The sequence below is a fragment of the Hyaena hyaena genome, unplaced genomic scaffold, assembly GCF_003009895.1.
Source record: "Hyaena hyaena isolate Hyena2069 unplaced genomic scaffold, ASM300989v1 scaffold_1496, whole genome shotgun sequence".
NCBI lineage: Eukaryota > Metazoa > Chordata > Mammalia > Carnivora > Hyaenidae > Hyaena > Hyaena hyaena.
Window position 1 is genome coordinate 180,242 of NW_024082127.1, and position 22,564 is coordinate 202,805.

Below are 22,564 nucleotides of genomic sequence, written 5' to 3' on the forward strand. Positions count from 1 at the left end.
AATGTATGGATAAAAATAATGATGAACATCATGCTAAAAATAGCACTTAATTTCTTTCATTGATTTTATTAGGCCCGTTTCAGGTCATCCTAGCTACTCTGAGAGTCTCTTAGCAAAAGGTTCAGGTAGCAAGCTACTCTGTCACATCTTAATGTTCTTTGTTTGGTTTATCCATCTCATGGCCCTAGATATAACCAAGGTTCTCATGGTGATAAATTCTTTTTCTCTTATTACTAGACTCAGATAAAGTGTATAATATTTTTCCAGACCACAAGATTATATAACTATCAATACCTTTAAGCTAAAATGTGTCTAAGCATTATATCTATACCACATATCTTTCTAGATTTATATCTAAATTTAGGCTATAAGTAGATGTCAAGATAATAAATGATTTCTAATCAGGTTACGTTTTTCTTTTCTTTTCTTTTCTTTTTTTTCTGAAAAGTAAGGATGATTTTATTTTATTTTATTTTTTTTACAAATAGTTTATTGTCAAATTAGTTTCCACATAACACTCAGTGCTCATCCCCACAAGTGCCCTCCTCCATGCCCATCCCTCCTGCCCCCCACATCCATCAGTCCTCAGTTTGCACGTATAGGAGGATTAGGAGGAACTTGATGGAGGAACAAGGGGGAGAAGAAGGGGGGAAATGGTGGGGGAAAGGGAGAGAGGTTACATTTTTCTTTTAAACGTGTGGTCTTTGTCCAAAAGAAAAAGAAAGGGTGTAGACAGAGACACATATGGTAAGGAAGAGGGAAAAACATTATATAGAGATTATCCAGATGAAAGAAAATAAGAAATAATGGAAACTTGATCTATTAGAGTGCCAGATATAAGGCTTCACAATTTAATATCTTGAGCATCTGTTCTTTTTGTGTGAATATATGTTAAATGAATATCAAATGGCATGTCATATCAAGAAACAACAGTGACTATTAGTGAAAAACATATGAGAAAGGTAAAAAATATATATTTATATATTCATATTTTATATATTCACTTATTTATTTTTTAACTTTTTTTTAATGTTTATTTATTTTGAGGGAGAGAGAGACAGAGTGCGAGCAGGGAAGGGGCAAAGAGAGAGGGAGACAGAATCCAAAAAAGGCTCCAGGTTCTGAGCATCAGTACAGAGCCCAGTTTGGGACTCAAACTCACAAACTGCTAGATCATGACCTGAGCTGAAGTTGGATGCTTAACCGACTGAGCCACCTAGGCACCCTTATATTCATATTTTATACTATCATTAAGTTTATCTATGTCAATGATGAACACCTAACTTCAAAAATATCATAATTATATACCTCATGATAGATGTCAGATTAAAATACATGTATTTCATCTGACTTCCCACCAAAATGTGTCCTTTATTGATATGTATATAACATGACCTACAGTTCATAAATTTTGTTATAGTTATGAACACTGCCAATGTCCATAATTCATTTGTTGAACACTCCTGAGTTATGGCTTTCTTTTTGTTTGGTGTTTTTGAGAATTTCTTCATTATATATCAGTTTTAAGCCACTGAAATTTACATAACTGTTTTGTTTCCTTCTCAAGAATACTGTATAGGGGTGGCTGGGTGACTCAGTCGTTAAGTATCTGCCTTTAGCTCAGGTGATGATCTCATGGTTCTTGAGTTCAAGCCCCATATCAGGGTCTGCGCTGACAGCATGGAACCTGCTTTGGATCCTCTGTCTCCATCTCTCTCTGCTCCTCCCCCACTCATGCCTGTGCTCTCTCTCTTTCTCAGAAATAAACATTAAAAAATACTCTATAAGATATGAAGTATAAAAATATAACTGTTCCAGGGTGCCTGGGTGACTCAGTCAGTTAAGTATCTGACTTCGGCTCAGGGCGTGATCTCGCGGTTCGTGGGTTTGAGCCCCGCGTCGGGCTCTGTGCTGGCAGCTAGCTGATAGCCTGGAGCCTGTTTTGGATTCTGTGTCTCCCTCTCTCTCTGACCCTCCCTTGTTCATACTGTCTCTCTCTCTCTCAGAAATAAAACATTAAAAAGGTTTTAAAAATATAACTGCTCCTTTTAATCATTGATTTCAAAAAATTTGAAATCATATTTTCAAAAAAATTTGAAATCAATCCCTGCTTTACAAGGGAGAAACCTATCAATCACAGAATATAAGCAATCGTAGAATTCTAACTAATCAATGTAGAAATAATGAAAAAATAGATATTCATTATTTGTTAACCATTATAGTATTAGCTGATCAACCTAAAGGTTATCAATGGATGCTACAGCCAGTGGCTGAAACTTTAATAAGGTGCAGTTTATTAGAAAACATGGAATATCATCCCCCCAAAATATTAGTCAAATACAAATGGAAAACTATGAATTTATACTGAAGAGAAAGGATAGATTGTAACTAGTATAGTCAATAAAATTTAATATCATAGGTGGTGGGACAAGCTGATATCATGTGCCTTCAGCATCTCTGTGATATTCCTGCCAAGAATGTATGGCCTGAGGAAACATCTGGTCATGAGGAAACATCAGATAGACACAGGTTGAGGTCACCTGGTAGAATGAAATGATTGCATTCTTCAAGACTCTGAAGGATATGAGAGGCAAGGAAAGACTAAGGAGCAATTAAAAAAAAAAAAACTGATGAGACCAGACAGCTAATCACAGCATGTCTCTCCGAATAAGCTCTTGGACAAGAAAGGAAAAAGAGACAGCAACGAGACATTGGTGAACTCTGAATGACGATGTTACATCAATGCCAATTTCTTGATTGGGAGAATTGTATGATGAAAATGTAGGAACATTTTATTGGCAGCGGGGGAGGGAGGGAAGAGAGTGAGAGAGAGAACAAATGCAATACTGTGTTAATTAGAGACTCCAGAGGAATCTAGAAGCACTTTGTACTGTCTGGAAAATTGAATGTAAATCTTAAACTATTTCAAAATATAAATAAAAATAAAGAGGGAAATTAAAAATAATAAACGAAGGGTACCTGCATGATTAAGTCGGTTACACATCTGACTTTGGCTCAGCTCATGATCTCATGTTCTGTGGGTTCTGTGGGGCTCTATGCTGACAGATCCAAGCTTGGAGCCTGCTCCAGACTGTGTGTTTCCCTCTCCCTCTGCCCCTCACCCGCACATGCTCTGTCTCTCTATCTCTCTCTCTCAAAAATAAACATTAAATTTTTTAAAAAATTATAATAAATGAAAATAATGAAAAAATCAACCATATGTTTTGTCCTGTGAAACTCAGAGTATGATTACACCATTATTGATCAGGATATTTGGCAAATAGGATAATGTCTGAAATTTGTTTCATATTTTTATCTTCCCCACGCAGATGAAAAGGACATAATTTCTGCCATATATGTGATGTTTTTCAGAACTTGGCTCCAGAACACAGTGATTAGTTGGAAGGCCTGTTGGAACTTAAGGAAGAGGCAGGTCATCTCTCTCCCAAGATGGAACTCAGCAGAATGAGGCTGACTGAAGCTAGTAGCTGAGTTCATTTGTTTATCAAACATTGGCTGACTGATGGCTGACCTCTTGGAACTAGCCAAGTCCCTCTGGCTGACTGGTTGGCTGAACTCCTGGTCCCTCTTCTCTCAACCCTCCCCACCAACTCCTGTTTCTGCCTTTGCTCTTTTCACTGGTTGGCTGCCCTCCCTGAGGCTATGAGATGTTGCCAAAAGATTGAGAGTACTGGTAATGATAATAAAATTGACTCAATGCAGGCAGAGACCTCAGATAAAAACATGAAAAACTCAGAGTGAAAAAGTATTACTACACACTGAAATGTGTAGCAGTAAATCTTTTTGATTATTTGAACTAGTTGAACATATTCCACTTACTATGAAGTAGGAGAGCAGTGGCATAATTTCATGTGTAAATCTTTTTGGCCAATGGCATTATTACTTTCAATCTAGTAGTAAATTAACAAAATGGAGTAAGAGTAAAACACAGAGGTAAGAAAAGATTTAAATGTAATTAAGTAATTTCTCAGTTAAGGCACTATGCTAGGTTTTTGAAATATTCTTAGCCTTAAATCTCACTATATATATATTATATATACTTACTATATACTATATATAGTAAGGGAACAAAGGGCCAAAGGAAAGAGCCCAAATTGTGCCTGGGGCATGTCAGACTAAAAGCCTGCATCTAGCTATACAACTTGACAAACTTAACTCTCTTGAAAGAATTAATGTATGATACATTTCATCCTGGACAAAAATGTTGCTACCCACCAGTGAATCCTAGGCACCCTTACCTTCCAAGCTGAACAACCAATTAGTTATTCTTTCTACTTCATCCATTTCATGAAATTACCAATATTTTTATACAACCCATTAGTTTAATCAATGCCATATGACTACCCTTATTCATAATACATATGTATGTGTGTTTGTGATGAGGAGAGAATCAGGGTCCTCCACATAATTATTGACTTATTCTCTCCCCTCAATAGATATTTCACATTTCCTTCTCCTTAAAATCTTATGTAGTTGTTTATCTGCTGAAAGTACAAGTTGTGATAATAACTAGCAAAGTATTTGATCATCCTTTCCTAATGGCACATTTGCATTTCAATAAGTCTATTGGAAAACTCAGACTGAAATCATTTTAAGCCTTTAGGTTAAAGTGAAAAACAAAAATGTTCTTTTCAGATGGGGAGTTGCTTTTTTAAAAAGTTTATTTATTTTTAGAGAGAGAAGGAGTGCATGAGTGGATAGGGGCAGAGAGAGAGGGAGAGAGAGAGAATCCCAAGCAGGCCCTGAACTGTCAGCATGGAGCCCAACACACAGCTAAAACTCACGAACCCTGAGCTTATGTCCTGAGCCAAAATCAAAGTTGGAGACTGAACTGACTGACCCACCCAGGATCCCTGGATGGGGAATCACTTTAGATCAAAATATGTCAGCCTTGGGTGCCTGGGTGGCTCAGTCAATTGAGCATCTGGCTCTTGATTTCAGCTCAGGTCATGATCCCAGGATCATAGGATCAAGCCCTGCAACACATGGAGCCTGCTTAAAATTCTTTCTCTCTCTTCCTCCACCTCTCCCCCATTCATGCTCGCTCTCTCTCTCTCTCTCTCACACAAAAACAAAAATCAAATGTTAGCCATACCAGCTACTTTCAGTGGAGAATAATTCAGACACTTGCTTGGCAAACTGGTTCACTGAATTGCCTTTAATGATAACAAAACAGAGAAGTCTTCTGAGATGAACTGTGAAAGTCAGGAAATTTATTTGAAGTCACAAGTTTATATGCTAAGATTATAGTAAATTTTGCATTATATCTACATACATATCAATGGTTAAAATTAAACTTCTTGACTTTTTATAAAATTAACATTTTAGGAGACTGTCATGGTTACCTAGTGCTACACCTATTCTACCACACACTATACCACCAGCCAAGTTCATGATCTACTTTGAGGAGTTTTATACAACAAGAGGAGAAATAAGATAATTAGTAACTATTTGAAAAGCTACTGTGATGTAGCACCTACCCAAAAACAGTACTTTTGTTTCTGCATAAGGTTTTCCCTTTTATTATTTTCTCATCTAATTCAATTTTTACCAAAAGCTTGACTTTGTCAAACTTATATAAATCTAAATAATTTAGTTTAGGGGCACCTGGGTGGCTAAGTCAGTTAGGCATCCAACTCTTGATATCAAATCAGGTCATAATCTCATTGTTTGTGAGACCAATCCCTGCATCGGTCTCTGCGCTGACACTCTGGGGCCTGCTTGGGATTCTCTTTCTACCTCTCTTTCTGTCCCTCCCTACTTGTGCTCCCTATCTCAAAATAAACACATAAAAATAAATAATTCAGGTTAGATCACGAACCAGAAAAACAATTTATATCTATCAGGATCGCAAATATTCTAACTACTGAATGCCCTTAGAATGAAGAATAGTTTACTTCTTCCACAATTTTGTAGAAATCTTGTCTTTTTCATATTATTATAAACAGTGGATAAAGGTATTGATGAATTTTTTTAAAAATTACTCAATAGGTCTGAGTAGAAGTCTAAACCAAATATAAAAAATAGGTCAACCAAAATAACAAGTTCAGAATATAAAAGCAGCAGCTTTCAGTGCTGCTTTTATATATGACTGCACTATATACACATAGCGATTTTCAACAACCAGTTGTAAAACTGTTAACATAAGGAACTGAGCCAGGAGAAATAAAGTAAAATTTTTTATATAGTCCAAGAAGTTGAAAGATGCAACATTCCACAAAAGCCATTTCCAGTGATGTCTTAATTATTGCAAAACAAAGAAATGGCATTCTTAAGTAAGCTTGTGAGAAGAGTGGGAGACCTTCTTTCTATCCTGTTCAAGAAGGATGTACCACAGAACTCTAAATCAATCAAGACTATGAAAAGATAATGGGAGGAAAGTATCTGCTTCACACTGCATTATACAAATGTTATATGAGACCTATTTTGGGTCATCACTCTGAAATGTCCCCAATAATTTATAGGGACACAGTGGTGAGTGGAGTGTTTATAGGAAAGGTTAGCTCCAGATGAGGATGGAGAAGAGATGCTTGCTAGAACTGGAGAGATTTGGGAAGTTCCTGGCTGTACCCAAATCAGTTTGCAAATAATTTAAGTAAAGATGAAAGAATGAACACAGTGGTAGGGGCAAGATTTTCATAGAAGAAGGGTTTCATCCCAGCCCAGAAAAAGAACTAAAATATCAGTGTTTGTTAGTAAATTAAATCAATTTTGCAAACTGAACTCAATGTTAACCATATGATTTTTGATATATTCATTGTATAGTATTTTGATCTCTTCACATAATTAAATGTCCCATATTTTAGCTGTTCTTAGGAATGCTATGAAAAGGAAATACATATTGGACATGAGTTATGTCATTTCCTACTTTCACACCTGATTTGTTAGTATTGTTTTAAAAGGTACCATTCTTGAAGAAACTCAAAAGCCTACAACACTTTGAGTCTTGTGTTTTTAAATTAGTAAAACACTTATTAATTCATATGAATATTCTTCCTATACTTCCTACTTTAGCAAAGATATTCAGTAGTAGGAGAAGCTCAGGTGTTCATGATCACAAAATATGAAATGACACCAGGAAAAGAAAGAAAGAAAAGTACATCAGTATAGGTGCTCCTTCAGGTACACAGTTCAATTTAAGCCAGTTTTCAGCAAAATGCAATAGATAAGATACATAATTAAAAAATATATATATTTCATTATTCATCTGGAAATTCTGTGGTACTGGGTCCAGGAGTTTATAAGATGTCATTCACAGTTCAGTTTCTCTACCAATCAACCCAATTTTCATAAGGCAATGGGTAAGTCATTGATTGAAACTCAAAATATATTAAGACAGGTATATATTACAGCTTTGCAACATTTGTGATGAAAGTCAGTTTTATAAGTAAGACTTTCTCAATGACTTTTAAAAAAAAAGATAGAAAAAAGCCTCCCTAGATTCATGAGCCCATACCTGAAGCACTCTGTAGAAAATGAGGACCTTTATAAGAATAAGGAGTTTGTTTGTTACCAGAAGAAAAATAAAAGAACAAAACCCATTCACTGTAGCAGTCTAGAGTTCAGTATAAACTTAGAACCTGAGAATATTACCCTGGCCCACAAAAGGAATTTTTTCTGAACTTCCTAAGGAGGGGTCAGATAGAACAGAGTGTATCAGAATGTAAAGAGGATTACAAGTGTTGTGGGATGATAGGTGGTATTCCAAAAATGTAAATCAAGTGGCCAAGAATGTGTTTTAATCTTTTTAATAGCCCTAGGCTTTATAATAAATTTTTGTAGGGTAAGAAGGTTTTTGTGTGTTTTTTTTAAAAATATATATGAAACTTTTCTCTTTAAAACCCGTCACTGTAATTTAATACCTAATGGCTATGGACTGTAAGTAGTAGGATTCAAAATTTAATTGATTATTTTTCATGTCCTTTGGGGAACATATTTTCAATTATTAACAGTGTAAAATATTGCCTACTCTTCCTCTCATTAGCACATTCCATCCAAAATGGAAAATGGAGTCCAATGTGATAAATTGAAATTTTTCTTGCCAATTCTTCCCACAGTTGGAATACCAGGATTTTTAGAACCTGTTTAAAATGTAAATACTGAAATTAATTATTTTGAGATACAAAGAGTTAACATTTATATCTTCATTAAAACCAAAATTATTCCAATGTTCTAAAAGAAATCGTTGGGGAATTTCTATATTACCCATATTATACTTAGTAGAAATATATGACTTTCAATAATCCACCAAAACTTCTACTATTATTCATATGAGAAATTAAAAGTATTCCAAAGTGCTTTCAAATATAAACTAATATGAAAATTGTTACTTTATAAATTGCATTTTCAAGTCATTTTTCACTTTTACAAATACCTGTTGAGTCCAGCTAAGCTCAAAAGTCATAATCTTTGTTTAGTTCAAAGTTTTGTTTTGTTCATGTTCTAACACATGAATTAATTCAAAATTCAAAATCAACACTACATATTTAATGTTGATTTGTTTAAAGTTAAGCATCTTTGCACAACTGCCTGATTTCATATACCTAAAAAGCTATATCTATCTGTAAAACAAATGTTAAAATGAGATATTTTTTGATATGGTTTTACATGGTCCACCAGGGAAAAGAAAAATAAAGTATGTTAATATTGTAGAGTTTATGATTATAATGGTCATGTCATCACCAACTGATGTTTCTATATAAAATTCTAGAAGAGTGTCTGCAATTTCATCTTGCTCCCTTTTTTATTAAAATGGCAGTTCTTCCTTCTTGGTATATTTCTTTTGTCATCTTTATACTTTTTCTTCAAAATAAAACTTCTTTTGGTTTGGCTTTGTAGAATTCAGAAAGTCTGATTAAAAGTGTTAACTAAAAACAAAAACAAAGCCAAAAACACACCTGCAATTTTAAGGGTACAGAATTCATTGTATTCCATGATATTATTTGTCCATTAGAATTCATTATCTCTGAAGCAATAAAATGCTTTTCTGCTTTTTCTGAAGACACGTGTCTAACAGAGATATGTATGTTAACCCAAGAGCTCTTTTCTCTAATTTTTTTCTTTAAAAATTAGTAGTCTAGGAGAAGGGGAAAAGAAACAGTTAAGGAAAGGGAGGGAGGCAAACCATAAGAGACTCTTAAATACTGAAAACAAACTGAGGGTTGATGGGGGTTGGAGGAGAGGGGAAAATGGGTGATGGGCATGGATGAGGGCACTTATTGGGATGAGCATTGGGTGTTACATGGAAACCAACTTGACCACAAACTATATTTTAAAAATATGACAGGCAAAAAAATAAAAAATAAAATAAAATTTAATTTTTCATTTAGATACAGTAAAAATAAAAAATAAAAATAAAAATTAGTAGACTAACTGATCACTTTTTCTAAATAAAGTCAAAACTGCCTGACGTATGACTCCAATTGCAAGCTGTTTTAAATAATTTCTTGACTACACAGGTTTATAGTTGAATCAGTGAAGAACATTGCATGTAAGATTCATGTCTGGTGGTGTGTTTCTCTTTAATGTTTTTGGACTTCACATAAAGCAAACTTAGAGACACTAATAATGCCATAATTTGGACTTGAGAATTGTGTAATATAATGCATAGTTTTGTTTTGTTTTGTTTTGTTTTTTGGCCCCAGGTACTTAGTAGTCATACCTTGAGTACACTGAAATATATAAAATCAAAATTCAAGTCTTGACAGGGAAGATAGAACCTCAAGAAAATGTATTTTCTGTCATAGCTTAGATCAACTTCTAGAAAGCAATGTGAACAAGGTTCTATGCAAGGTTATCATTCAAGGAACATGAAAACAGAATCAGTTGCTGCATAATAAGTATAATTGATGCATTCGTTCATTTATTCATTCATTCCTTTTTTCAACAGGTAATTTATTCAGTGCTACCAAGTGTCTGGTTCTTTGTTAGGCAATATACACAGCAGTGGAAAAGAGATGTGTCTGCTATCCAGGAGCTTAAAGTCTAATAAGGGAGATAGACATTAAACAAATAATGCTACAATAAAGTATACAATTACAATTGTGAGAAATACTGTGAGGGGAACTCTTGACTGCTATAAAAGAACACAGAGAAGAACATAAACAATTTGCTTATTCTTCGACTAACAGATCAAGGAATGTCACGCCAAGGACGCAACATTTAAGCCAGGGCATGACAGAAAAGTAGAAGGTAGTCAAATAACAATAGAGGAAGAATACAATTGGTCACATACAGACCAAGTCTTTAAAAAGCCCTACAGCATAAGAACCTTGAAATGTTTAAGCAACCTCAAAAAGTTGAGTGGAATACCAACAGGGCACAGGGTATGGGAGGTTGAAGATAATGCAAAAAATAAATCTGGAGAGAAAGAGAAAAAAGGGGGGTGAGCATCAAATTATGTACAACCCTACAGGACTGTTAAAAGATTTTGAGCATAATTCTAAGAGTCAAAAGGAATTATTGCCAGATTTTCACAGGAGATGAGGAGATTTGCATTTGAACTAAATTATTCTGTTTGTTCTGCAGAGAATAGGTGATAGACTGGGATTGAGAAGAAGAAGAAAGACTAATTAGAAAGCTTCTGGGGGTGCCTCGCTGGCTCAGAAGAGCATATGACTCTTGATCTCAGGGTCATGAGTTTGAGTCCCACATTGGTGTAGAGATTACTTAGATAAATAAACTTTAAAAAAAATTTTTTTAAAAAGCTCTGTAGTACTCAGGGAAAAAAAAAAAAAACAACACAATAGCCAAAACTAATAATATCAGCAGAAAGAATAAATGTGAGACACATTATGGATGTAGACTTGTCAGGACTTGCTAACTTAGTAGACATGAGGAAAAAAGAAAATGGGGCCAAGACTGAAACCATCCCAATATAAATGAAGGTACAGAAAAACCTTGGATTGTGAGTAACTTGTTTTGCTAGTGTTCTCCAAAACGAGCAAACATTTTCAATAAATTTTAACTTGATAAACAAGAGATGTCTCGCAATACGAGTAGTATGTGACACCGAACGCCACATGATCACAACCGAGCCAATGGTTCTTCGCTCAGTCACTGCAAGATTGTAGATGATCATTTCCCATGCTTAGATGTTCTGTCTCAGGCCACAGTGTTTGGCAGAAATCAGTGATTTTCTAGAACATTTAGAAGTGGCACTAGTGTATTTTTTGTCACTTCAAAGTACCTATGGACAATCTTTTGCTTTTCCATACAAGAGTAACTTTAGAAATTCTTTCCTTCATTCTAAGACAGGCTGCCTGCACATTTAGACCCTTCCTCTGCTGCCTTATTGCCAGTTGCATTAATACAGTATATAACAAGAGTTTATTAATACTGTACTGTAGTCAACACATGTGTGAGCATATACAACAGCCCCCATGCAGGAAAAGGTTGAAAAGAAAGGTGGTAAAAAGGAGATGATTGTGGTGGAAGTTTAGAAGGAAATCATGGAGAAGTATGAATGAGATATGCAAGTGGCTGAAATTACTGGATTTTATAAGATGCCTACATTAACCATTTGCTCAATATTAAAGAAGAAATAAGAGATAAGGGGGCTAGAAGCAGCAAAAGGAATCAGGAGAATATCAAAGCAACAGCCATGTGTTCTAAAAGATGTAGAAAAGTCGCTTCTGGTTTGGATATACAAGAAACAACTAGCAGGTGACATTGTGTCAAAGAACTTTATCTGTAAGAAGGCAAAGGCCTTGTGCACCAACCTCATAAGTAAACTGCTAGGTATGTCAACAGAATGCTTCAAGGCAAGCAGGGGCTGATTTGATAACTTTAAGTGGCATCACTAATGTTTTGAGGCATGGAGAGGCTGCAAGTTCAGACCCTAAGGCAGCTCAGGTGTTCTCTACTGAGTTCCAGAAGCTCATGGTTTTTGAGAGTTATCTGCCAAAGCAAGTTATTAACTGTGATGAGACAGCGCTTTTTTTGGAAAAAGATGCCAGAGGACCTACATGACAGAAGGAGATAATGCAATGTCCAGTTACAAGTCCATGAAAGGCAATCTCACCCTTTTGTTTTGTGCTAATGCAAGTGGAGATTTCAAAGTCAAGCCCCTGCTTCTATATTATTATGAGAATCCACAAGCCTTTAAGAAATACAAGGTGCAGAGGATCCAGTTAAACATTATGTGGAAGTCTAACAGCAAGGCTTGGGTCATTTGTATCTTGTTCACTGAGTGGATTAATGAGGTCTTCAGTGACCTTTTAGAAAATAATCTGCCACTCAAAGCCTTGATGGTTATTGATAATGCCACTGCTCATCCTTCAGGCTTTAAGGATGACTTACTGGAGGAATTTGAGTTCATTAAGCTCAAGTTCCTTCCACCCAACCCCCTCCAATCCTCCAGCCCATGGATCAGCAGGTCATTTTGAACTTTAAAAGCTTTACACCAAAGCACTATTTCAGCAATGCTTCAAGGTGACTGAAGAAACACCCTTACCCTCCAAGAGTTTTGGAAAAATCATTTCCACATTGTGAATTGCCTCAAGATCATCAATAAAGCCTGGGATTGAGTCACCAAGAGAACCCTCAATTCTGCTTGGAGAAAACTATGATCTGATTGTCTTTTTGGACATGACTTAGAGGGGCTTGCTCATAAACAGGAGCTGGGAGTTGTCAATGAAATTGTGTCCTTGGGGAAGACCATGTGACTGGGGGGTGAATGAGGATGACATTCAACATTTGGTGGAAGAATAGGGCCAGGAGCTGAACACTGATGAACAGATGGGTCTTCATCATGAGCAACAGCAAGAGGTTATGAAGGAGATCTTGACTGCATGGAAGGACAAAAACGTGAGGGAATCCATCACTTCAAATGAGATTTAGAAAATGTATAAAATGTGGGAAACACTGCAAAAGTTTGTAGAAAACACCACTTGAGTAAAGCTGTAGCAGTGTGAATGATGAATGATTAATGACAATGAAATGTCACATTTCCGTGAAATCCTCAAAAGGAGGCAAAATCAAGTGTCACTGGATAGGGTCCTTGTTAAAGTTGCATGAAAAGAAAGATTCCGTTGAGCCAATAGATAGCAATGATTCTGTTAGTGACAGTGAAGGTCATCCTACACAATAACCCTCCTCTCTCTTGTCTCCCTCAGCCACAAAGGTTTTCAAAGGTAAGTGCAGGTCAACTTGTTTATTTTTCTTTATATTTTGAATTTTGTTTATTAGTTTGTATCATATTACAGTATTATAATCATTTTATGTGAATATTTTTAGGTTGTGGAGTGAGTCACGTGAGTTTCCATTATTTCTTATGGGGAAATTCACTTTGATATACAAGTGCTTTGGATTACAAGCATGTTTCCAAAGTGAATTATGCTTGCAAACCACATTTTTACTGTATTTGTTAAGATAGGAGACGTTGAAGGAAAAGTATATCTGATGTAGACCAACACTGAATTATTGAGGTTGCAAAGAACTTAATGTATCTCCACAAAATTTATATGTCAAAAATCCTAACCCTCAATGTGATATTAGCAAGTAATTGCATCATGAAGGTAGAGCCCTCCTGAATGGCATTAATGTCCTTAAAAAAGGATTTAAGATAGTGCTCTCCACCCTTCTGTGATGTGAAAATAAGAAAAGATAGCAGTCTGCAACACAGAAAAGGATCCTCACCAGATCACTACTATCCTGGCACCTTGACTGCAGACTTCCAGTCTTGAGATATATTAGACATAAATTTCTGTGTTCAGAAGCCACCCAGGCTATGGTACTTTGCTACAGCAGTCTGAATTGACTAAGGCAGAGATGCTTGTGAAACAATCAGTTAGGGAATTTAGATAGGGGGTCAGTAGGATAAGGTGTATAGAAATCAAAAAAAAGTTTGTGCTGCTGTTGTAAATATACAAGTTGTAAAAGCCACACCTGTGGATGTAATCATCTAGGATTCTTTCTCTGTGGCCAACAGAGGGAACAAATGCACTGTACCTGCTGTCACCTTGATTTTGGCTCAGTGAAACCCACGTTGGATTTCTGACTTCAAGAGCTATAAGATAATACATTTGTCTTTTTGAAGCCACCAAATTTGTATTAATTTGTTACAGCAGCAGTAGGATGCTAATACAATCCTAGTTACCATAAATACAACAGAAGTTTATTTCTTCTCTTTACCCTATAAGCAGAGGGAGGATAGATAGGATTGTGAGTAAGAAAAACAACCACAAATGATGGTTTACTGCCTATAAAATATAAAATAGTTTTGTATCTCACTACCTAATAGCAATTTTATAATATTTATTAAATTGATTATACACACAAAGACATATACTCACACTTATACCTTTCTAAAAACATTCTAAACCATCTGTAACATCTTATTTGTTCATTAATTCATAAGTTGAATAAAATATGTGATGAGTACTCATTTTATATATGTAGTAGAGTTATATATATATACACACACACACACACATATATATTACTATTTTGGAAGTGTACTTTAACAGAAGAAAAGTCATCAAAGGAGTCTCAGAAAAAAGAGCTATAGAAATAATAGCAGGAGAGATTGGTGTTCTGGAAGCCAGAGGGTAAGAACTACAAGAAGTGTTAATTGCACAAAAACAGCAAGCAGGTAAAAGATTTAAATGACTGATCAGGATATAATTAGTATGAAGAGGGACATAGTAGTCAATAAGGCTTAAAAGAATTAAATGAATTAAGAAATCATGGGAGATAAGAAAAGGAAAGAGAAGAACCAGAGATTGTTTTTGTTTTGTTGTAGTGTTTATTTAATTTTAAGGGAGGTCAGGACAGAGAGACAGAGAGACAGAGAATCTCGAGAAGTCTCCATACTGTGATTACGAGCCCAATTTGAGGTTCAAATCTACTAACCATGAGATCACGACCTGAGCTGAATTAGAGTTGGTTACTTAACTGACTGAGCCACCCAAGCACCCCATACCAGTGGTTCTTATATGAATTTGGGTTAATGATGGGTAAAATTACATGGCATAGCTAGTGAAGAAAGCAGCATTGTGAGAAATAACCTCTTTAGGGTGATAAGGAAGGAGCTAGCAAAGAGGAAAAAGATAAGAGTTCAATATACAGGGACTAGGTAGGAGAGGGAGGAGAATTGCTGGAGAAAAGTCCTAAGAACATGTTTAAAGCACACCTGAAGAAACTTCCTTGTGAAAGAAAGAGAAACTGTCTTCCACTTCACAAGAAAGGAAAGAAGAGAGTTAAATTGGAGGTTTTAGAGTGACTTTACACTCAATAAAACTTGTTTCTTTATTGGCTTCTGAAATAAGATTTGACCTAGGATTGTGGTATTAAAAAGACTCAAGCTAGGAATGGGTGGGGGTTTTAACAGAAAGTATAAAAAAATACAAAGAGGGGTTAGGAAGTTAACTATTAAGCATCACTGGGGAAGAAAACCGGGGTTGAAAATCTGTATTAAAATCAGACAAATCTTGTTCTCTCTCATATTGTCAGGTGTTCTCTTCAACATCTCATAAACATACAATGTTCTTTAGCATCTACTTATTTCTAATGTTTATTCAAGGTCTGATGTTCACTTATTTAGGTTTAGCTTTTTTTTCTTAGACTTTATCTTTTAGAGAAGTTTGGCTCATAGTATATTGAGCAGAAGGAGAGCTTTCTCATATACTCCCTTCCCTCACACATGCATAGCCTCCCTCATAACATGCATATACTCTGGTAGATATATGGCATTATAAATTTTTCCAAATCTATTGACTATAAACCAAGGGTGAAATTTAATAGAAACCATAGACTTTGGGAGATAATGACATGTCAATGAGTAGGCTCATTAATTGTAACAAAGACTTTAGCTTTTTGAAAGCAAATTATTTCTGAAATACTCTTCCTGACAGACCATGGGAATCTGTTCGATTCCCCACCCCAGACCTACTGAACCTGAACGTCAGATCAGAGGGCCTGAGAAGTACCAGACAGGTCTTCTATAAGGCAATTATGAGACACACATTCTGCCCCCACAGGATTTTTGTAAGAGTCCCAAACTTCCTTGCAACGTATCTTGAAATGTGTAAGAAGGTCAGAATTCTAAACCTGAAAATATTTTCCGTAGTTATAAAGTCTCGTTTACCACAAAAGCGTAAAAGGACAATTTGGTCAACTATAACAACGCCATTCCTAGAGGCAGTGTCTAAGTTTCTTCAGCAAAGAGTGAACAGAATGGCAGTCCTGCAAGGTCCTCACTCTCCATTTCCTTTTTCTTTGGTGTGAGCTGTGGCACAAACTCAGAGTCGACCCCTGTAATCGGCTAGGTACTGTAGTCACAGCAACTGTGTTATGCTAAGTAAGATAAGTCAGGAAAAGATAAGTACTGTATCATATCACTTATATGTGGAATTGAAAAAAGCCCACCTTATAAAAACAAAGTAAAATGGTGGTTACTAGAGGTTCTGGGGATGGAGGATAGCACAGATACTGTTTAAGGGCACGAACTTATAAGAAGTAGCGAGTAAGTGTAGAGATCTAATGCATAGTATGGCAAATAGATACAACAATATTGTACTATAACCATCAGGCTTGCTAAAAGACTAGAACTTAATCATTCCAACCACTAAAAAATGGTAATTTTCTGACAAGACAGAAGTGCTAACTATCACTGCAATGGCAATCACATTACAGTATATAAATGTATCAAATCAGCATGTTGTACACCTGAAATTTATACAATGTTAGATGTCAAATATAGTTCAAACTTTCTAAAAGAAAACATTGAGAAACATTTATGATTACAAACAATGTGTAGGGATTGAAATATAACAGAAGATTTAAAATATGTTTATTATTTTTTTTCTTTTTAGCTTCTAAAGTACCCTTCTTTGGTATATTTGGATTTTGAAAAATGTACAATAAGGACAAATACATATACCTTCTCATGTGGTAATATGAAACTCTCTTCCAGTCTATGAATGTTTTATGGTATTTTTTCAGCTGTCATGTGATTCATCCATGAAAATTATTGGCATCTGAAACTACATACTGTCTATAGTATTTTTCAGTATGACTTTAGGATATTGAATTAGTGTTTAAGATAAATAAACCTACCTATGGTATCCATGTATACAATATCTATTACCTACTTTAGAATTAAAAAAATACAACTTTACATGAACAATAGAAAATATGGAGGAAAAGTATGTAGAAAGCACAAATATGAAAAATAAGCAGAGTGGAAAAAAATAAGCAGGGTGGCTTTGAAGGTTTTCTTTCATTTGGGTTCAAATTCTGACTTCTTACAAAAATGTCTGTAGTTGTTAAATATAAATTAATATAGAAAATGTAAATAAAACTCCTACTTATAACTCAGGTTGCATTGTTTGAAATTATGTTAATTCATTTTAAATTACAACTACATAAAATTAAATAATGTCCACATGTTTAGATAATTATCAATAATAAACACCATTTCTTTAAGGATAAGGAAATCCAGGGTTCTGTAATCTAAATTCCTAGCCTGTTTCTGTAGCCATAGCTCTGTGATAAAGGCACGCATGCAGTTTAGGGGATACATCAGTCCAACTCACAAACCAACTGAGTCTCTGGTCCCAGTCTTCTTTGCTCTCTTTTCCCCTGCTGAATCAGTGCTAGCATATTGACTTGGAGAGAAGTCTCCATGTTCTTCATATGCAATAATAAGATAGTAACAGCTAAGCACTATAAGTATTGCCTATGAGCCAAACCCTATGTTAGCCGCTTTTCATGAATTAATCTAAATTTCACAACAACTCATTTTTCAGATGATAAAACTAAGGCATAGAGTAGTATAGTAACTTGCCTGATAGAGTTAGGATTTGGATCCAGGCAGTTTAATTTCAGAGATTATATTCTTAACCATTGTACTCCACTGTTTCTCTCAAGGTGGTAACAAAGCCCACAGGTTGGTGAGATACAAAGCAATTCAAAGGAAGAAGGGTAGAGAGTGCATTTCACAGAGAAAAAGGTACTGGGTACTCATACCTCCTTTCTCTGAAAAATCTCCACCAGGTCCCAACAATAGCATATTAGACCTTCTCTTTGGAAATCTAGTCTCTGCTAGATTACTCATGAACATCAGATAAAAATAACAAAATATTGCTAGTAATGCAGTGTTGCAGCACTATGCTCATGATGTCTATAATTTGGCACTTGTCAAAGTCAGTACTCAGAAGTTATGGAAATCAAAGTCCACATGTTACTGCCTTATCACATATTCAACCAAGTAGAGATTTAGGGTTTTTTACAGAAAAAAATGTTCACGAGTTTCTGATTTACAGTGTATAAATAGGGACTTGCAAAGGTAGCTATGTGAAAGTCTTGAAAAATTTTGTGTTCTCTATATTTAATAAAATTCAGTGTTTGATTTTTCCTTTACAAAAAAATCACTGCCTTGATTTAATATCCATGTTTTGCTAATATAGTAAACATTTTAGTTTGATTTTTGTTCATTTGTAATTCTCCTTTAGTGAATTTACACTTGCTCTTTGTTCATTTTTATCTTATCGTGTTCATACTTTCTTATTAATAAGATCTCTAATTACTAATGTCATTACCTCTATGTTAATCAATTAGCTTTTTAAATTTTAATTATGGTAATTACCCATACTAAATTTTAACATTTTTATGTACTCAAACTTATTAATGTTTTTTTTCTTTAGGTACTGGATCTTAGAAAATCTCTGAGCATATAAATATTCAGTTATATTTTGCTCCAGTAGATTTATAAGTTCAGCTTTTCCATATAAATATTTTACTCATCTGGAATTCAGTTTGGTGTAAGGTGTGAGGTTGTTTCCAATTGGCTTCAACACCATTTATTTAATTATCCATTCTTTCCTCACTAGTTTGAAATGTCATTTCTATCATATACTAAAATTCCATATATAGTTGTTCTGCTTCTGCATTTGTCTTCTGTTTCACAGATCTTTTTGTCTAGTCTGGCACAAACTTACTGCATATTATTTTTATAGTTTAATAGTACATTTTACAATCTGGTGGGTACATTGCTCTTCTTTAAAAATAAAAGTTCTGGCTATTCATTAACTTTTTTCCAGATAAACTTTAGAATCACTTGACAAGTTCCAGGAAAGTCCCATTGGGAGTTTGATTAGAAATGTGTCAAATTTATAGGTTAACTTGGAGAGAGTGGACTTCTTCCTCTCCAGAAACCTCTCTCACCATTACTCAAAAATTTGTTTACTCCCCTCAGTAAAATCGGGTCATTTCCTTCAAATAGGCATGCTTATTTCTTGCTAAATTTATCCATATATGTTATTATTCTTAAGGAGTTATTTTCTTTATATGTTCCCTAACTATTTGTATTGCATATTTTGTAACAGATGTGTTAAAATGGAAAGAATACAGATTCTCATGAATGCTTGTATCTATTCTTGTCTCCATTCTTTAATGGCCCCATGAACTTCAGCAAATTCCGTTTCTGGATTTTCATTTACTAAGGGGGAAAGAACCTACCTTGCTCTTATTCTAGGTTTATTATAAGGTTCAAGTAAAGTAATGCAATTTATAGCATATTATGATATAATACTAAGCTATGTAAATGTCATGATATACTATGTATAAAAAAACACTAACTGTACCTCCAAAAAATAAAATTAAGAATCAAGATTTAAAACATCTAAATAATTGAACCTAACTATTTGCATTGACATTAACCAGATGAAAGTTTATGCATTCCACTTTCCTTTTATGTTCAATACTTTAAAAATGAATAATCTAAGAACTGTAGAATAATAAAAAATATTCTGATTTATATTTTACTCTAATATATTCTGTATTCATATTAGATTAAAATCATATCACAAAAACATAAAACCTATGAATTTTTCAACTCTTCAAAAAGAACAAAAATGGTATTAATGATACAAATACTTTTGTTTTTGTTTAATTTGAAAATTCAGTTTATTTTTTATTTAATTTATATTATATATAGAATATACAAACATAAAAGACATATGTCTAATCATTAAAATGACATTTTGCCAGGGCACCTGGGTGGCTCAGTCGGTTAAGCGTCTGACTTCGGTTCAGGTCATGACCCACAGTTCATAAGATCAACCCTTGCATCGGGCTCTGTGCTGACAGTTCAGAGCCTGGAGCCTGATTTGGATTCTGTGTCTCCCTCTCTCTCTGCCCTCCCCAACTCGTACTCTGTCTCTCAAAAATAAACATTAAAAAATTTTAAAAACTGACATTTTGGGGTGCTTGGGTGGCTCAGTCTGTTAGCCATCTGACTTTAGCTCAGGTCATGATCTCACAGATTTTGAGTTCAAGCCCTGCTTTAGATTCTGTGACTCCCCTCTCTCTGCCCCTTGCCTGCTCACGTTCTGTCTATCTCTTTCTCAAAATAAATAAACAATAAAAAAAAATTTTTAAATATATTTTGTCACATGCACAGTGTCATAAAAGTTAATTGTATAATAATTTTAAGTGGGTATGATGAGCCACACTTTGATACTTCTAGGACCATTACAGCAATCATTAACATAGCTTTGTATAAGCATTTAACTGCAAATACATATACAACATATACATAAATAAAATGCTTTATAAAAATGTTAAACAATCATATGTTTAGTTTATAGAACAAACTGAGTACTAGTGTCTTCTCAGATACATTACAATGCTGCAAAATATACAGAGGCTCTGAATTAAAACTAATTTAAAACCAACACAGAATTTATTAGAAATACTAAGGACCAATCTATATAGAAGGGAAGTGGCCCAATAATCTGGAAAAAAATAGCCTTGCATTTCATTCTTGTGAGCTTTATCAATTTGTAAAAATTTTATTTTTTTTCTGTCTCCTTGAGACTAAAAGTACCTAATATCTCTCTCAGTACACATGGAAAAATTATATATATGTATACATATATATATTTGTATGAATAATAAACTTCTACTTTCCTTATTATTCAGGTTTATTCAATAACAACAACAACAACAAAAAACCCCACCAAGCACATACTGAGGCCATCATATGCATTTTAATTGGCAACTTCTTGACTATATAATATGTAGGCTGTTGCCATACTTTTCAAACAGTCATGAGACCCTTAATAATGATCATTATTAGTTTCTCAAGGACACAATGATAATAAGCTCTTTCCTCTTTGCTGTTCAACACAAACTCAGCAAGAAATGATTTACCTGAGGAACTTGAACAACACACCATAAACACGAACTACAAGGGGGAAAAAAAGTAGGCTTGCAAAACACAGGGGCATCTTCAAAAACTCTCCTTCCCAGTGATCCCAAATTCAACACACTATATCCCACGATACTGTTGCTCTGAAGCCTTTTCCATTTTAAAATCTCAGATCTACCTATTAGATTGAAAGTGAGATTTTCCCATTTTTTTCACTTAATTGAATCAATGACAAAAAATAGTTTATATGAGGGAGGAAATTATTTTCTCTAAATACCTAATACAATTTGTTATTATTATTTCGATTTAAATGTTTAGAGTGATCAAACTTACAATTTTATTTGATTTACAGAAACAGAAACATTTCAAATAACCAGACTTTTCTTCTCATCTGGCTACAGGAAAGTGTACGCATTAGTCCTTACTAATCAGTGCACTCTAAAGATATAAAGAATTACTGAGTCTAAAAATTTTATATAATTGAATCAATTCTTTAGTATATTCCATTTTTCAGATATAGCTGAATTGTTCCCATGTCTTACGACATAACTCAAAGTGTTTCTGACCCATGTAAAATTTTACTATGATGCCTTCACAAGAGTCATTAAGCTAGGTCAGATAATCAATATATGTATTATATTCATTGTGAGCATTTCAGTGTAATTGTTCGCTGGTCTCAGCAGAACCGAAAGAATTATTTTACTTTCTGAATTTTTGCTCTAAAATATTTGTCAAAATTTCAGTGTTCCATGAATCTTTCTTATAAGTTTTAAATCACTAAAAAATTTTAAGTGAAAAAAAATTTAAGTTAAAATAAAAGCCTTTGCAAGCAAGATGCAATAATACATCTAATTTAAAAGGGATTAATCATTACCAATTTGGCATCAAAAGAACTGCCAAACAAAAGCAGTTCCACATGGGCTATGTCATGGAAGACTAAAAAAGACATGCCACCTACCTCCCCCCTTAACCCAACTACAGAGGGAAAGAAATATGCAAATAAATTAGAGTCTCAAAAGAACATGTGGATTTCTTTTATAACCATGTCTCTATAAGTAGGATCCACACTATCAGAGTCCCTGAAAAACATGGGGATTCATCTATAATCCATGTTTTCACTATAGAACATTAAGGAAGTCACTTTCAACATGTCCATTCTGCTATCCACATGTGCTTACTCTTTAGAATTTATTGTATTAATTTGATCTATTCCAGCAGTGACCCTGGCCATGGGAAAACTTTATTTTGCCTTCCTTCTGTCCCACTTTCCTCTCTAGTTTGCTCACAAAAACTGTTCTGGAAAGATTAAAATTCTTTTTACACACAAGTAGGCAAGCAATGAGAGAAAAAGACAGAGGGTGGAGAATTATGGAACCTGAAAATGCAATG

General features: G+C 34.5%; 1 long non-coding RNA gene across 1 annotated transcript in view; it reads right to left on the reverse strand.

Annotated features, from left to right (window-relative positions):
- The window catches only part of LOC120225732, a 36,989-nt gene that overhangs the window by 13,228 nt on the left and 1,197 nt on the right, over positions 1–22,564 (reverse strand). The gene's annotated exons all lie outside the window — the stretch shown is intronic.